At 40.7% G+C, this 18,700-nt stretch overlaps 1 long non-coding RNA gene across 2 annotated transcripts; it reads left to right on the forward strand.

The window, feature by feature from the left end:
* The first annotated feature begins 409 nt into the window (after positions 1 to 409).
* Positions 410 to 3,891, forward strand: LOC125986965 (uncharacterized). 2 transcript variants are annotated; one of them, XR_011087710.1, is made up of 4 exons: positions 410 to 556; positions 1,264 to 1,391; positions 1,981 to 2,289; positions 3,365 to 3,891. It is a non-coding gene; the product is annotated as an uncharacterized lncRNA (long non-coding RNA). The 2 variants fall into 2 exon arrangements; XR_011087711.1 differs by having other exon boundaries at positions 411 to 556; positions 1,264 to 1,368.
* Positions 3,892 to 18,700: the final 14,809 nt, after the last annotated feature.

Here is an 18,700-nt window from a genome sequence, read left to right on the forward strand (position 1 = left end):
ATAACAGATTTCTGATGGCTACTTGTGGGGCCCTCCGTATGGATCTAAAGTTGTCTTGGTTATTCCAACCAAGCCAATCAGTCACACACACATAATAACAGATTTCTGATAGCTACTTGTGGGGCCCTCCGTATGGATCGAAGGTTGTCTCATGTTTTTAGATCATATTTTGGTTATGGACATTATGGAGGCTGATTATATTACAGCTATAGTTCCACACATCCTCAACAGTTAAACGGCTAAAGTGTCATGCTCAAGGATGCTCCACTACATCCATAAAGATGCTGTTATAGGACCTGATTAGACATCCAGAACTGACTGGAACACTTTAGTTAGAAAAGCTTTTTTGGTTTTGGGGACTAACTTCACATGATTTAACTATACAGGTCTTGAGTCTGTCATTTGTGGTGTCTGTATGATGTTGGTAAGTTATTTGTGGTTTTAATTCCAGGTGACAGGCTCTCAGGCTCCTGTTGATGGTGCGCTGCCTGAATCAGCCAGAACTTGGCAGGACTCTGACCCTGATGATAACATCAAACAAGATGCCAGCCAACAGGTAACATTCAGTTAGACTTTGTTGTAAGAAATAAACTTTGTAGACCTTTTCTTGTTCTCTTAGTTTACAGCTTTTAGTTGGAAAGCTGTTCTTTAGTCAGAAGGTACCTTAAACAGCATTCAGCCAACCATTGGATCACACGGTTTTAGTGGTTCTCCTCATAGAGCCCAAACGAACCAGTGGCACACACACCTATAGATGGATTGTTGAAACATGCGCCCATGGGTGTCCAACCAAGCCAATCATTCACACACACATAACAGATTTGTGATGGCTACTTGTGGGGCCCTCCGTATGGATCTAAAGTTGTCTTGGTTATTCCAACCAAGCCAATCATTCACACTCACATAATAACAGATTTCTGATGGCTACTTGTGGGGCCCTCCGTATGGATCGAAGGTTGTCTCATGTTTTTAGATCATATTTTGGTTATGGACATTATGGAGGCTGATTATATTACAGCTATAGTTCCACACATCCTCAACAGCTAAACGGCTAAAGTGTCATGTTGAAGGATGCTCCACTACATCCATAAAGATGCTGTTATAGGACCTGATTAGACATCCAGAACTGACTGGAACACTTTAGTTAGAAAAGCTTGTTTGGTTTCGGGGACTAACTTCACATGATTTAACTATACAGGTCTTGAGTCTGTCATTTGTGGTGTCTGTATGATGTTGGTAAGTTATTTGTGGTTTTAATTCCAGGTGACAGGCTCTCAGGCTCCTGTTGATGGTGCGCTGCCTGAACCAGCCAGAACTTGGCAGGACTCTGACCCTGATGATAACATCAAACAAGATGCCAGCCAACGGGTAACATTCAGTGCGACTTTGTTGTAAGAAATAAACTTTGTAGACCTTTTCTTGTTCTCTTAGTTTACAGCTTTTAGTTGGAAAGCTGTTCTTTAGTCAGAAGGTACCTTAAACAGCATTCAGCCAACCATTGGATCACACGGTTTTAGTGGTTCTCCTCATAGAGCCCAAACGAACCAGTGGCACACACACCTATAGATGGATTGTTGAAACATGCGCCCATGGGTGTCCAACCAAGCCAATCATTCACACACACATAACAGATTTCTGATGGCTACTTGTGGGGCCCTCCGTATGGATCTAAGGTTGTCATGGTTATTCCAACCAAGCCAATCATTCACACACACATAACAGATTTCTGAAATATGGTTTCTTGTGGCTTCTTTGTTGTAAATTTTGGAGCCTTTTCCATGTTTTATATGTAAAATTTCCTGTGATATAAGGTTTTGGCATATTTCAGAGGATGTGTACAGCACCGGTCGTCTACCAGTTAAGATATTGGACAGAAATTTTAATTATTTTGAGCAAAGAAATTCTAGTCTTTATATTAATACAGCATATAAGAGTAGCTTGCAGAAACTAACAACACATTTCTTTTAATTCCCTCCATAGAGCTATCAATTATCAAAGGAGTTTCTCAAAGTGGACTACTCAGACAGTGATGATACTGACAATGATTCCCAAAAGGACTGCTCTGTACCTCTGCAAATCAATCTGCTCAAAACAAGAGTATATTAAATTTGACCAAGCATTCTTATACAGGTGCAGTTAATTTTTGTTTTAGAATATTGCTATACTGTGTTTTTTTTCTGTACTTAAAAATCATCATTTCAGATGGGCTGATCCCAGAAGTGATAGAAGTGACCTCTTGTACCTCCGCATCTCGTGGCCCAAGTAATGAAAAGTCTGCCAAAAAGGGAGGTGAGTTTAGAGTAATCCTTTTCAATATATAACTTTATCACAGTTGCTTTTAAATTGCCCAATTGTTACTACTGTATCAGTATCTAATTATCCTCACATATGCTGCTTACTAAGATTTAGATGACCCAAGCAAGATATATTAAACACCACTTGACTTTTTTTCTTAGACATGTAAGGTCTAAACTTTTGAATTTTGTCATAAAATGAAAATTGACCCATCCTTTCTCATGTGAGTTACAGGTCATTGCTAACCTTGATTATATGTGAGATGTTTGTTTACATCTATTTTTAAATAGAGGTAATGTATACATGACACATTTACCTCAAAAGAGAGAAAGAAAAATTGCTCTAGATTAACCTATTAGTGAATATGCAAATTCACACATTGTCACACCAAGGCAGATACCATTCTTATACAGCTTGCATTTAATTTTTTACACATTATATATTTCCAAATTTACTTTTATCATCTTTGTTTGTCCATGTGTAGCACGTTATCAAAGCAAATTCCCCATACATGTAAAACACTGTCTGAAAAAAGTTTTTCTCTGATTTTTATTTTTTATTTTCCCTGATTTTGCCACAACTTGTATCTGTTCTTAATGGTTTTGTCAGAGAAATGGTGCATCCCAATGTGCTGCCATGGTGGAGTTTGACTGCCTGTGCAACCTCTGTAGGGTCCAGGAATTGCTTCATCTACCAGCAGTGACATTCTGGTCAAATGCAAAACTGCTTAAAAGTAATCAAGAAAATGAGAGACCTCTTTCCCCCACCACCAAAACTGGGGGCATTCTAATGTTACCCTTTTGTGCATCTATTTTTAATTTTGTTAATATCAAAACAGCTGACACTGAAGACCACCTAGCAACTTAAATGACCGGATTAATATCTCAGATATTAACTGATTTACTTATGTCTATTGTAGGCTCATCACTGTTGACAAAGATAGTTGACGTTATAAAATATCTCATTTGAATTATATTGTCGGATAATTGTACATAAAGTGAATGTATTCTTTATGCAATTTTGTTCTAATTAAGTTGTAAACTAAAAAGTGCTCTTCCTATGCCCTTAGGTAACGGAAAAGTTGTGAAAAGAAGCTGGACCCCAGAGGAATGTGCTGCAGTAAATAAACATTCAAGGAAGTATATATTGACAAATCAGGTTCCTGGTAAGCTTGACTGCGAGAGATGCATTGCTGCAGAACCACAAGCACCGAGCTGTTAAGTACTTTGTCAAAAAGAGAATAACCACCATGAGGAGAAAATATGAGTGAAACAGCTTCCCTTAACAGAGATAGAAACACATGGCTGGTCCTGTTTCACCATTTGTTCACTATTTGTTTGTGATTTTTTTTATGCTCCACTTCTCCTGTAATGTTAGATTAAATAAGTTCCTTTATTCATTGGCTACATTTGTAATGTGTCCATTTAAAATTTTGACTCGACAATTATTACTTGTAAATCCTGTGTACTTTATAGTTAGCTAAAATGCAGAATTTAAATATTTTAAAATGTACCAATATGACTGAACAAATTGAAGAATATTAAGACTGTGACCAAGGAAAATGGACCAGAATCTGAATAAAGACTTCAGAATGTATTTTAGAATGCACATTTCAATGTATATCTAGTATATTTAGCCAGATGAAAGTATTAATAACACTAACAAAATTTTTAGGTTTTCTCAAATGATTAAGTCCACACAAATGCATGTTTGGGTTAGATTAGGGTTGGGGTTGAACTTGATAGATCCTCTTTATAAAGGCAGACCTAACAAGTCTTAAATCTTAACAGCAAGCTCCATAACTGGCTAAAAAAATAATGTGTGTATAGGTAGACCTCTTAAGGTTGAAATATTAAAAGCGATCCCCATAACTGACTAAAAATCTCATGTGTGTAAAGGTGGACCCCGCAAAGCCGGAATGTTAGAAACAGGCCCCAGATATGACTGAAAAACTGACATGAAAAAAAAAGTTTCAAATTGTGTTTATTGAAAGTGATTTTTAGTAACAAGATTTTTTTTGGGAGTTGCCTGATTTTTTTCATAGTTCTTGGACCACTAGAAAGGGTGGACCCCAGAACTCGGTAAATTAAGTTGGGTCCTGCAGAGGGAGGTTAACAAGGATGTGTGTGTGTGCGTGTGTGTGTGTGTGTGTGCGTGTGTGTGTGTGTGTGTGTGTATATATATATATATATATATATGTGTATATATGTATATATATGTATATATGTATATATATGTATATATGTATATATGTATATAATGTATATATGTGTATATGCACATACACATTGCATATTGTATATATATATATATATATATATATATATATATATATATATATACACATTGTATATACATGTATATATATATATATATACACACATACACATTGCATTGTATAATATATATATGCATACATATACATACATACATACATACATACATACATACATACATACATACATACATACATACATACATACATACATACATACATATGTATGTATAAAATGGTAAAATGGTACATATGTATGTTTATATATTTGTATGTATATATATGTATGTATATATGTATGTATATGTATGCATATATATATATATATATATATATTATACAATGCAATGTATGCGTTGTATAAATGCAATCACAAATTTTGTCTTGTATTAATTAAACTGCCTCATAATTTAATCGATGGCTCCTCTCACCAGTCATTCATGATAACCCATCCTGCAAATTAGAAATACCGGAAATCAAATAGGTGTGTTTGTTTTCCTCTTTTTTTTTTTTTTTTTTTTTATCTCAATGCCAACTATTTTTAATCGAAAGTTCTTATGCCTTTTTGCCACACGCCACCTAGCTTATCTCGTCTCCTCAGCTCGCCTGGACTGCACAAGGGAAATGAAAACCACATCTGCATAATTTTTTTCCTGGCTAACACACTATTACTGAGTTAGATTAATTGAATATTAATGGCAGGTGTTTTGTAATCTGCTCGTGGCATGATCTGGAGGCTGCGTGTTTGAACACTGCATTAATCCGACTGTGCCACTCTTGCATTATGGGTGCATCTTGGCCCTATTTATAAGAACTAAGTGGCCCTGATTTCTCTTAAGTGCCGCATGTCATGAGGATACATACAACGTTGTATAAATATGACTCCTCATTAGTTCGTTGCAAGCCACAGCATTAGCATCATAGGGAGGTGGTACGGGTGTTTTGCTGCGGGAGATAATTGAATGTTACAGTGTCAAGATGGGACGTCAATTCTCATCAGAGCTTGTCAGAATTACGGCTTCCCACGGTTCACTCACTCTTGGGCAACAGAGCAATTTAATATGTATTTGTTATGCAATGGGATTGGTTCCATGCCAGATATTCCTGAAAACCACCATCTTGCACAATTGAAATAAAAATAGAAATAAACAGATTGACTACAAATAATCCAAAACGATTCACGGCGAATTCAATCATGTGCAGGAATATTATCAAGGAATGTTCTATTACAGAATTAATGAGGTTGCTCCTCTCGCTTTAAAGTAAGGCACATAATGAATAAACAGAATAACTTGAAATAATCTAGAGTTAAAGAAATTAAAATGTCACATTTGCTTATATATGGAAATATGAAAAAGGAATAGGATTATAAAATGTGATAACGCTCATGTATTCGCTTACCTTGCTGCTTATCCATCGTAACTCACCACATAGAAATAACATAATCGACAGTCAAATAGGTTTGCAGCATGTTTTGATCATGTGCAGGAGTATGAACAAGGAATGTATTATTTTAGAATTAACGTGATCAGCCCCTTTACCATCGACAGCTAATCGATTATCAAATTAATTGACAACTGTTTTAATAAGTTAATTATTGTAAAAATATATATGATGTGTGTGTGTAGAATTCTCTGGCATCTCGTGGTGAACTAATAGAGTGCATTGACCTAAATTCAAAGCATGTGCATTTCAAAGCACACACTACGGTGCCACCCAGATCACATACGTCGTAAGAAATTGTCATTACAAGTGCCATCTAGTATTCCCATTAGTGACATAACCTAGTTGCCAAAGTAGTCATTGATCCAGCAAATTTGTGATCAGGTGATAATCTTCATTGGGTATTTTGTGCAGAAGGATGTCGAGGAGACACGTCGGCGTCCTGTACGGTCTGAATGTGGACACTCTGATGAAGTTGAAAGGATTTTACCAAAACATGTCAGGCAAACAGAAACTACAAAACATAGATCAATGAACCAGAAGATTTATTATAAGTGGAGAGAAAATTAACTTTATTAACCTACAATCAGGCGGCTCGGTGGCGCACTGGGTAGCACGTCCGCCTCACAGCTAGGAGGGTGCGGGTTCGATTCCACCTCCGGCCCTCCCTGTGTGGAGTTTGCATGTTCTCCCCGGGCCCGCGTGGGTTTTCTCCGGGCACTCCGGTTTCCTCCCACATTCCAAAAACATGCTTGGTAGGCCGATTGAAGACTCCAAATTGTCCCTACGTGTGAGTGTGAGTGCGATTGGTTGTCTGTCTCTGTGTGCCCTGCGATTGGCTGGCAACCAGTTCAGGGTGTCCCCCGCCTACTGCCCGATGACGGCTGGGATAGGCTCCAGCACGCCCGCGACCCCCGTGGGGACTAAGCGGTTCAGAAAATGGATGGATGGATGAACCTACAATCAAACCCTTAACATTGTTTGAAATACCGGCCCAAGCTTCATAGTTTGCTTTGAACCCCTATCCCTTGCATGAACCCCTCATTTCAAATCCTAACTAGAAATACTGTGGCTTAAAACCCAACATTGAAACCCTAACCCTGCCTTGAAAACTTAACATGACAAAAATAGATATATCATCGGAATATCAGCCAATAGACAGGATGAAAGATCACAGCTCAAAATCAATAATCTGGTATGAATCGGTTTTAATGAGGATGGACCAACCTTAAACTCCCATTCCCAAATCTATGCACCAATATTTGTACTCTAATACATTGCACTCACTGTCTGAAGTTGAAGGCGGTTCGGAGTGTCTTTGCAGTCAGCCAGGCCACGTAGGAAGAAGTTGGCAGTGAGGTTGAAATAAAAAGGTAAAAATAAAAATGAAAAAATTGGATAAGGCTGGCTTCGCACAGCATGTGTTCAAAAGGGGGATCTCTCCAGCAGTGCCGGCCTGGTGATGCGCACCTGGCTTTTGCAGTGTTCAGCCTGGCTTAGGCCTCAGAAAGGTTCTAGCACGCTAAATCCACCATGGTGGGATCGGTCAGGAGACAACTGGAGCTCACACTCGCTGCCTTGACAACATCGACCAGTGCTGGCACCCAGCCCAATAAAGGAGATAGGCCTCTGGAAAAGTGGGGCCATGTGGCAGCTGAGCCTCATGCAGAGTCCAGCCGCGCCCATGTGCTTCTTCAGAGGACAAAGGCATAAGGCCTACCTTATGGGGGAAAAGATTGTAAAATGGGCCTTATGAAAGCAAGAGAAGAGAGGCAACAAACAAAATCAGGAACAAGAGCTGAGCCAAGAGAAAGAATGGAGGAAGTTATTTGGCTTTTAAATTGCAGAAAAAAACCCATCTGCCTTCCGTTTCAGGGATAGGCTGAAGGGCTCTGTAATCTAATCCGGTCCTTTGAATAGGAGGAGTAAAACTCACCCAAAACTCACCCAAAATTGAATTCCTTAAATTGAAATGTACAATTATCCTTTGTGCCTAAAATTACCTTTGAAATTTAATCAATGTTCAAGCAATTCAACATGAGTAAAATCTGAAAAACATTGCACATTGTTTTTCCAAGATATACCTCATGTTCCAATAGATTAATTAACAGTCACTGTGCAGACACAGTCAGATACGAATCAAGAAAAGTGAAACAGAAATGCAATCTTTCAAGGTTCCGCTCAAAATTGCACACGCATGCAGTTTTCTCAGTTTTTCTTTTAATAATTTTAAATGCGTTCAGTATCGTTCATGACTTACTGGTTGGTGGGTGGGGGGGATTGGATCATTTGAAATGTGCATGCACAGGATGGACCGACCCATCCTGTGAGTAGAGTTTGAAGGCGGAGGTGATTGTTGCTACATATGCATTGAAAAGACTGCATTCTTATAAATGCAGCGACGTCATCCTTCTACTGCCATCTTTTTACCCACAATGCACATGGCCGTGTCCAAGGCCGTTCCCAATTACAAAGAGGCTGCGAAGACTGCTGGAAACACACAGCCATCATTCTGCCTCAGTGATCTTGACAGCCCAATCCCACGTATTCCCCTCTCACACGGGAGACGCAGATGTATAGCGGCGTACAAAAAGCCCTGGCTTCAGCAATAAAAGCCTCGTCGACTTGACGCGCCGCCCGACGTCCGCGGCGATGGAAAAGCGAGTCACTCGGCTTTTTGTTCGTCTCACGACTCAATCAAAGTCACAGAAGCTGCCGGGGGAGACTGTGCAAAATGGGATAGAAGGGAGAATCAGCCTTGACGACAGTTTGTTTGGTGTCAGCCTTCAGAGAAACACACGGGGTTGAATTGATCAAGCGACACTAACTGGACCGGTGATTTCCAACTACTGGTTTGCGAGAGATCATCCGGTGTGCTTCGGGACATTATAACATTTCATTTAATTGGTCTGAAAGTAGGAAATGAGCAGGTAAGATCTAAAGGTAAGATCTTGCACGACTCAGTGCTGAGTTTTCGGCTATTAATTGTGGCTTTAGCCTACAGTTTTCTGAGTACTCTCTCTCCTGCCCAGATTCTGAAAATTCACTACACTGTCAAATGTGTTCACTCACATTACATCCATCCATAGGGTTGCAGGGGAGCTGGAGCCTATTACAGCTGACTTTGGGAGAGAGGTAGGCTTCACCCTATACTGGTTGTCATTTAATCACAGGGCACAGAAATACAAACAGCCATTGATACTCTAGCTTCACACTTAAGAATGGGTCTTCATTTCATCCATCCGTCCGTCTGTCTGTCCGTCCATCCATCTGTCCATCCGCGCTCGAAATCGCTTCATTTAACGTTTATATTTTTTGTATTGTGGGAGGAATGTGGCCAACCTGTAGAAAACACCCAAGCATGGAGAGAGCATCCAAACTCTATGAAAGGAGGCCAGAGCCTGGAATCAATCCCTCCCAACCTGAGAATTGGGATGCGGGTGTGCTAAAGACTTGGTCATTGCTTCTCCACTCATCCAATTAATTGAAATCAGGTATTCCAATCACTTTGGGTGCATAACGTCAAGCATAAAGTCCATGCTGACTATGAATGTGTCACTTTCAGTAATTTTTAGATCCAACCCTGGCTTGAATGTCTACTTTATAAGATCAACATTCAACTGAAGCCCTAACCAAAAACTCCAAAAACCACCATGATACCTTAATTTCAAAACTTACAATGTAGTAATCCTAAATTGCCAGACTAACTGGGATATTGTCACTGCAAAGACACAAACTCTACGGTTTGGTGCTGGACAGTGATCTTAAGCACTCAATCAAGCTTTAATGTTTTGTGTGGGCTCCAATGAACCACTGAGGGATGTCTGTCCATTGATAATGTGGTACTCACTAGCAGGCCTCCTAATGCGAGTGGGAGGCTGTTTAATGGAGAAAAAATAAAAATAAAAGACAATTGTAGTGGTGGGAGGACTGACTCATCCTGGCACAACCTGAACAGCGGAGGACACCAACCCAACAGATCAGCAGATGTCTTCCATAAAAATGAATCATTTGCGGTGAAAACCAGAAGCGATACGACACCTCAATGCAGACGTAATCGTTGACAATGTTCATGAATGTCGTACTGCTGTCTTCCAAACAATCCACTAATCTGATGCGATGGATTGAATGGGAAATATGTTGAGTAACCTTGTAATGCCTTTGGCCGCTGCCTAGTTTATGTTTGTGTGTGTGTGTGTGCGCAATACATTTTGTTCAGACTAAATCATAACAGTCAACATGACACATCAGTAGTTGCTTTTTGAAATTCCCAACCCAAGTATGAAAGTCTAACCCTGACTTGAAATCTTATTTTGAAACCCGAACTCTGACTTGAAACAGTCACTAAACCTTCCGATTGCAAACCTAAACCTTTTGTAACCCCCTAAATTTGAAACTCTAACTCGCTTGAAATACAAGCACACCCAAACCCCCTATAATTAAAACTGCTTGGTCAATGTGCATTTTGGGGTGTGGTCCATCTTAATTGTAGCTGCTGTGTGTGTATGAAGGACACCTGATGTGTTTGGCTTCCACATAACAAACAGGTGGGAAATCCACAGCTACATCTTCAAGAAGGGGAAAAAAGAACATTAATCTCGACAGCCTGACTCGAGGCATTTGACTTTGCATTTTGTGCAAGAGCGTGGTTAAATCTTTCCATTCATTCGCCGAGATGTTTTTTTGTTCGGTGGAATCTCCTTCGCTACACACACCTACGAGCAAGCTGGGTGAATAGAACATTTATAAAAGCGGGATTTGAGATGGCCGTACGGTGTCAAGTCAACACCAACCAGGTGGTGGATGACATGCGAGAGGATCACACGCTTATTATGTTTGATTTCAGCAGGCTGCAGCAAGAACTGCTTTCCCACTGCACTTGTAAACATAATCCAAAGTGTTGTATGTTTTAATGATATCTTGTAAATTGTAGTTAGATTTAGCGAGAGCATAGTGAACAGTTACATGAACTCATCTGATGAAAAATCCATGCTGTAGTCATCCATTTATAATCTGCCATCAAACCAGTATTCTAGGTGTCCATACATCCGTCCGTCTGTCCATACATCCGTTTGTTTGTCCGACTGTCCACCCACTCATCCATCCATCCATCCATCCATCCATCCATCCATCCATCCATCCATCCATCCATCCATCCATCCATCCATCCATCCATCCATCCATCCATCCATCCATCCATCCATCCATCCATCCATCCATCCATCCATCCATCCATCCATCCATCCATCCATCCATCCATCCATCCATCCATCCATCCATCCATCCATCCATCCATCCATCCATCCATCCATCCATCCATCCATCCATCCATCCATCCATCCATCCATCCATCCATCCATCCATCCATCCATCCACCCACCCACCCACCCACCCACCCATCCATCCATCCATCCATCCATCCATCCATCCATCCATCCATCCATCCACCCACCCACCCATTCATCCATTTTCTGTACCGCATTGCACTCATCCCTTATATCAGGTCAGGATTACACTGTGACTACTTCTCACCATAATAAGAATATTTCTCATCCCGGCTATTTCATTACCAATGCAGCCGTCACGCGTTTGTCTAAAAGTGACTTTTTTCGTGCAGTTTTCTGCTCGACAAGGTAGATTGCGGAATTTGTAAAATCGTGTGGAAAAAAACCCTCGACGCTGTCTTTCACGCGTGAGTCCTGAATACCGATCGACTCATGCCAAATTTGTCTCCCTGAGTCGGTCTGCAAGTGCTGTCGTTAAGCAAGTGATTGTGCTCGCAGCTGATGACAGGTAGGCAACCTTCCTCATTTTTTCCACCAGAGAGAGGTCGGCGACTGAGTGCAGTTGACTAGAAAGCATATTATCACTTTCAGCCCCCCCCCCCCCCCCCCCCTCACTCGCACATCTACACAAAAGTCAGCTTTGAGTCTGTGCAACAGTGGGCTTAGTCCTTGAACCTTACACACACGCGCGCGCACACACACACACACACACACACATACACGCACACACACACACACACACATACACAGCAGTAAGTGGGGGAAAAACGAGAGAATCTCGTCAGCGTGAGGAAATGTAAATTCAAAGGCACACATCAGTATTCAGGCTGGTGCAACGTTAAAAGCAGACACATCCATGTAGATAATTGCTTTGCATTCCACTTACTCTCCTTTAAAAGCAAGCAAGAAAGAAAAAAAACAACAAAGAGAGTACTACTTTTTTTAAATTCCTTTATCTGAAGGTGGCCGGATCATCAAAAGCATGCCAAGGCTTTTCTGCAGCACTCAAAGAGCCAAAGTGAAGCAATGAAATCCTCAGTAACAGGCTACTCACAAGTATTGGGACACCTCTATAGCGTTGGATAGAAGTGTGTTTCAATTAGTCCCATTGTCACACACACCGAGGTTCAAATTCAGTTCAACCCATAATCCCTTCATTTATTTAACCAGGAACCCACACATAAATCTACATTAATGAAGTGCTCATCCTTCAACTATCCATGCATTAATCCAGCACAGCTTCCTCCTTCCCACATTAATTCATTGTTAATTGTTCTATACATCATTCATCCTGCCATGTATTCAGCCAACAAAATAAATTAATGCATCAATCAAGCCACCTCTTCTTCCTCCCCATTCATTCATTCATTCATTCATTCATTCATTCATTCATTCATTCATTCATTCATTCATTCATTCATTCATTCATTCATTCATTCATTCTAACTGGAAAAAGAGGCAAAAGTCCATCGAGAAATACATGCATTAATAAACCCAACCAACCAGCTATCATCCATGAATGCCTCTTTGCCATGGCCTTTTTTCTCCCTCATTCATTCATTTGTTCGTTTGTTCGTGCATCCATTCATTCAAGCAAAACTTCATGTATGCATCATTTCATCCACTCATCTAGATGTATCCATCATCTATGGCTATGCCTTATTCCAGCAAACCCTCCCTCCCTCATTCATTCATCCAACACATAAAGATCCATTTGTTGATCACGCATTCATCAATGTATCCATCATTCATATACAATTACCATCCGTCCATCCATCTGTCCATCCATCCGACCGTCCATCACCTATGAATGTATCTAAAAAAATGTTAATCTATTCACCGAAGTCCAGCTTGTACACTGCCTGTTTACCACAGGAGCGTGCACTAAATCAAAGTATTGACAGTGTTCTCTCGGCAGATCTATCTTGACGTGCACCGGTCAAGCCTAATTGAACGCATGGTGGCCCTCTATTACGCAAGTAAATGAGAAAAGCTCAGTCCGTTTCTCATTGAGCCTAATTAAACTTTTAATTGTCTGTTGTGAACGCCAGACTTGATGCCAATACGGAGAAGCCGAAAGAAAAAAAAAAAAAAAACGGAATAGATGGACAGCACTTGAGCATAATTGCTCCTACACAGTAATCTCTGCCACATTTCCCAGCCTAATAACATACGCAAACACAGGTGGAGCCAAACCTGACCATGCAAGAGCACATATTTGCATACCATGCAGAGCTTCTTCTCTTGTAATACCGGTAGTCCTCTGGCATTTCATAAACAAAACCAGACATAAATTCCAACCCTCACTGCATCAACACAGTTGCTGGCCCACAAGTTGTCTCTCTGACAGAGGCAATCAATAGTGAGTATGATTACCTCTGCCAAGCAAAACAATGAAAAGGCAAGAGGTATTGTTTTGATTGTCTGTTGGTTGGTCAGTTAGAACGGTTCCTTTTGCAGGATTATGACAACCAGTTGGTAAGTACTAATGCAAAGGCTGTACTTAGGTATTGGCAGTGGTCATTAGTTAACTTGTCAGCGTGGAGGTGTTTCTTTCTTTTTTTTTCTTTCGGGGGGTACGGGCACTGTTTAGCACGTCTGTCTCACAGTGCCGAGGTTGTGGGTTCAATTCTGGCTCCAGCCGTCACGTGTCTCCCCGTGCTTGCATGGGTCTCGTCCGGGTTCTCCGTTTTCCTATCACATTCTAAAAAACACGCATGGTAGGCCGATTTACCGCTCCAAATTGCCTGTAGGTGCGAGTGTGGATGGTCGTTTGTCTATGTGTGACCTGTGATTTGCTGGCAACCAGTTCTGGGTGTCCCTGGGCTACCACCCGATGGATTGAATCCAACCTCCAGAATAAAGGATTTTATTATTTGCTTCAAACCCAGTCTGTCTTGAAGTTCTAATCTCTGATGTATTGTTTTTGAAACACCTGGCTGTCAGTTGTTTTTATCCAACCCTCCCCTTTTTGTTAACAGATGATCTACATGTCCTTGTAATTGAGAAATGGATCTCCTTAGTTTGTGTCGACGTATCCGGCATTGCAACCACTTACAATATGATGCTTATTTGTCACATCACAGCCCGATTTACGTTCAGAGCGCTTTCTGTTCAGGGAAAAGCAGGAAATGTTTTCTTGCCTTGTTAGATATATACAGAACATTTCCACAAGTCCCGAATGAAACCCTTGTAAATCATCGGGAGGAGGGGACGGATGGCGTGATCAAAAATGTAGCTCTTTGGTAACGTTTGTCCGGCTGTGCGAAAGTAGATTATCGCTGCAAGCCAGGTCAGAGTATAATTAATAGCATGTGAGTTCAACCTGTGACACGCCTCTCCGGCTAGCTGCCGCTATCTGATGCAAAGTGAAGGGGACGTGGAGGGGAAGAAAAGGCTGAAGAGCAAGCACTGTGGGTGGGATGTAGCAGCGGCGCCGCCGCTTCTCCTGCGCCTTGCCAGGGCTCAGTATTGCTCTGTCTCTTCTTATTAGGAAGCTAATGCGACTGTCTGTTCTCATAGCAGAGAGCAGCTTTTATCCCCCACGCCCCCCACACTCCCCCCATTCCTCTGCCACCTTTTTTTCCATTGCACTAATCTGTGCAGTGGTAGCGGATGATAAGACGCCGCACATTCACTTAGTCTGCTCTGCACCACAAGAGGATTTGAGAGAAACTTTTCCAGGTGTTTTATTTATTTATTTTTCTGCCTGCCGCAGAGTTCCTGTTGTACTTTCATGGGAGGGGGTGGGTTCCGTCGAGGCCAAACATGGAGGAAAAAAGGCAGCCCCTGTCTCCGTTTGGGAAGCAGCCTTACTTTTAAGGCCTTTGAAGGAGCACAAAGTGTCTGAGCTTAGGGGGGTATTGTTCTTGTAGGGGGGCCTGGAGAGAATGAATTTTCCGCCGAATCCGCCGGCTAAAGTTTTATTCGCGCTTGTATTGTGAAGATCAAACATGTGCAACTGGACCTTGAATGCCAAATGAGAAGCCCCCGCTGGGCTAGAGTGTTGCAAACAAAAGCCATTCAACAAGAACTCTGTTTGTAGATAAGTATTATGAAGGCCCTGCTGGCTTTTTACTAGCTTCTTAAGACCACCTGAAGGCACCTTCACTATTAAACACTGTTTTCAATAACAAGGATTAAACTATTTGAGTTGGATGTCCTGCCTTTCACGCATTATTATTAGGGCCTAAAGGCCTTCTTGGAATGGTGTGTTATTATTATTCCCACAATTGATTCAGCAATCCATTGCCTTTTTGAGGAGCTTCAACATGCCTGAAAACTCAGCAGGTTTTGCAAGTGTGTGTATCATGATTCAAATATATGTATTTAAGGGGTTTGGGATCTAATTCACCTTAAAGTCCAAAGTGTTTTCATCAAATTGGGTATACATGTCTGTCAAAATAGATAAAAACGGCACCCATCTTTTTGGAAGCTGTTTCAGGTGAATTCCGGGGTTTGTGCTTTGACAAGCTCAATCAAGGGAATTTGCCCCAATTGGAAGATGGTATCCTCGACAGATAGCCGATGCTCAAGTAGAATGCTATTTTGTCTATAACATCATATGGGCAGAGCTTGACATCAAAGTTTGATGATCATATTCTGACAGCTAAATAATAATAATTATGATGGTAATTACAATAATAATAACAGACCAAATGAGTCTCAGTGACCTATGACCGAAAAAACATTTAATATGGAATATGAATGCCTACACGCACACACACACACACACACACACACACACACACACACACACACACACACACACACACACACACACACGCACGCACACACACACACACACACACACACACGCACACACACACACACAAAAATCTGATTTCACAAAAAAAAAAAGTGAACATAGCCGAAGAGTGATGTCGGAGCGTCAAAATGAATTTCTGCATTCACATGCATATTACATATATTATTAGTAGTTTGCCTTAGAAACAAAAGATGCAGACAAGTGGAACGGAAATAGCATTAATGCCCAAAAACATGTTGCTAGCGTGAGCTGCATTTCTGTTTTTGGATCGCATTTCTCAAACCTCTCAGACTGAAAAAAAACCCTCACAAGTTTAATAATAGTAAAACACCTAATAATAAGTAGATTCCATTCATTCCTTGACTGTATGTATCCGCCAAGTTAGCCTCATGCACACCTTCCCATCTTTCTTTTAAACCGATAATATCCCAACATCGTTGAATATTGCAGTAATTTGACAGCAGAGCAAGACCAAAAGGGGCTAAATAGTGTGCTTAAGAAAACCTCCACTCACCACAGCTGAAGCTCACAACACTTGACTTATCTGTTAAATTTCTGACGAGAACAAATTCTTCAGATTTCACCCCCTTTGCTTGGGGTTTGTTTGGGGAACGGCAATCTCCATGATCATTGAACTGGAATTTCAATGTTATTTCTGAGTCGAAGCAATTCAATCCCAGAGCGACTCAACCCGACTCGAGGCTCTTATTTCTGATGTGATGGAGAGCGAAAAGGCAGAGATGCTCGCCCAAGCACTTGGCGCAACTTGTGGAGCGCCTCCAAGTGACGTGAGGTACTTCACACTGAAATGAGCTTCAATATATTGTGAGGGTGCATTGTCATTAATCGCTCAACCATCCGTTTAGGCAGCCCGAATCCAATTTGTGCCCAGTGAGGATGGTTTTAAATCAAACGTGTACAATGAGACTTGTGCAGTACTTATGGGTATAGTACGCTTCAGCTAACATTGTCAAGCTTGCACCTCTTGCTATATAATGAATCTTGCTCAAACTTGTTTTTAACAGAAATATTCTGTAAAACTCAAGTACGCTATGCATAATGTAAAAAACAACACACATTGATTTGATTAAATACGTTTCAATATTTAGGTTACAAACCCAAACAGGTTGATGTCTACATCCTTCATTACGTAAAAAGAAGACAAAATGTTCAAGTTTCATTTTTGTACAAAGAAAACAAACCACTTAGCTTGTACTTTCCTAGAAAACGTCTTTGTTGCATTTTCCCTAAAAACAAGAGAAAAACTTAACGTTGCACTTTCCTGTAAAAAAAAATAAAAATGAAAGCACTCCTCCTCCTCCTCCTCCTTCTACTACTACTAGTAACTGCTACTTTTACTACTAATGTTAATATTAACATTAATAATGAGGATGACAATGATGACAACAATAATAATAATGCTGTTTTGATTCCCATGTCACCAAATCAGAGAAATGTTGATGGAACCACTTGCAGTGGCCTATTAAATTATTATTACATAAAGTAATCAGCATCATTACAAACTTCAATATGTAAATTTCTTTCTCTGCCTTTTACTGGCAGGCAGTTCAAACACAAATTCTGACTCATGTGTTTATTTAACACCAATTTGTTATTTACTGGTTGCGTTTATTGAATGTGTAGGCAAACAACAGACTTTTCTCTTATTCCAGCACACACCAGAGGGAAAATAGAAAACTCGGGTTGTTTTGATTATTTTCTCTTAAAAGTCTCTACCCGAGGGTTGAGTCAATGACGAATCTACTGGGGCATAAAATGGATATTTAACATATCTCGGGGACAGGGTTAGAAGGGTTGAGACGGGCAACCATTCACTGTCATATTCACCCCATCACTGAGTGGGAACTGAACTTGCGTGACCCAAATTCATTTCAAATAAGACAAAAAAAAAGCACAACAACATGCTTTTGGTTTCAATTTAAAACCTTGGCCACGTGAGATTAGTGCAGTGAAGTCTTATTTCTTGTCTATGTTGAAGCACCAAATGCAGGATAGCTCTAGAAATGCGAGGTTGCCCCTTCCGTTGTCCCACAGGGGAGTGGCTGACTGGCAGTAAGAGGCGATGGATCAAAGCATCACGGCGGGATGAGCAGAATTGAAAAGACAGGTGCACCTCTTCCAACTCTTCAGGTTGTGCACATGTCTCTTGGACTTAGTGTGTCCCAGCGTGTGTCCATTTGTGTGTGCGTGTGTGTGTGAGTGTGTATATGTCGCTGCGCTTTCTCCTTTTACAAGGAAAAACTTCCCTGAAAACAGGTTATATGGATGCAAACAAATGGATTATCTTCCCATTGAAGTGACACTTTCTTGGCTAAAATGACATGGAAGTGGATTTTGTGGTGTAAGGGAATGCAAAAATGACTCCTGGGTATGTACCTTGCTTTTAAGGTCACCGTTTGGTTTAATAGAGCTCCGGACGTTGACGTCACAAATCCCACAACACACTGCGCCAAACATAAACAAAGAGGGTTTGACTATAAGTAACTTTAAAAATGGGAGACAACCATGGTGCAACACAAAACTGGACAAAAGAAGTGTCAAGCATTCTACACACTACTAAAAGAAGAACCAAATTGTATTGCTGATGTAGAATCAGGAGCAACTGGGGATTTG

Source organism: Syngnathus scovelli, chromosome 1 (genome assembly GCF_024217435.2).
Source record: "Syngnathus scovelli strain Florida chromosome 1, RoL_Ssco_1.2, whole genome shotgun sequence".
NCBI classification, from domain to species: domain Eukaryota; kingdom Metazoa; phylum Chordata; class Actinopteri; order Syngnathiformes; family Syngnathidae; genus Syngnathus; species Syngnathus scovelli.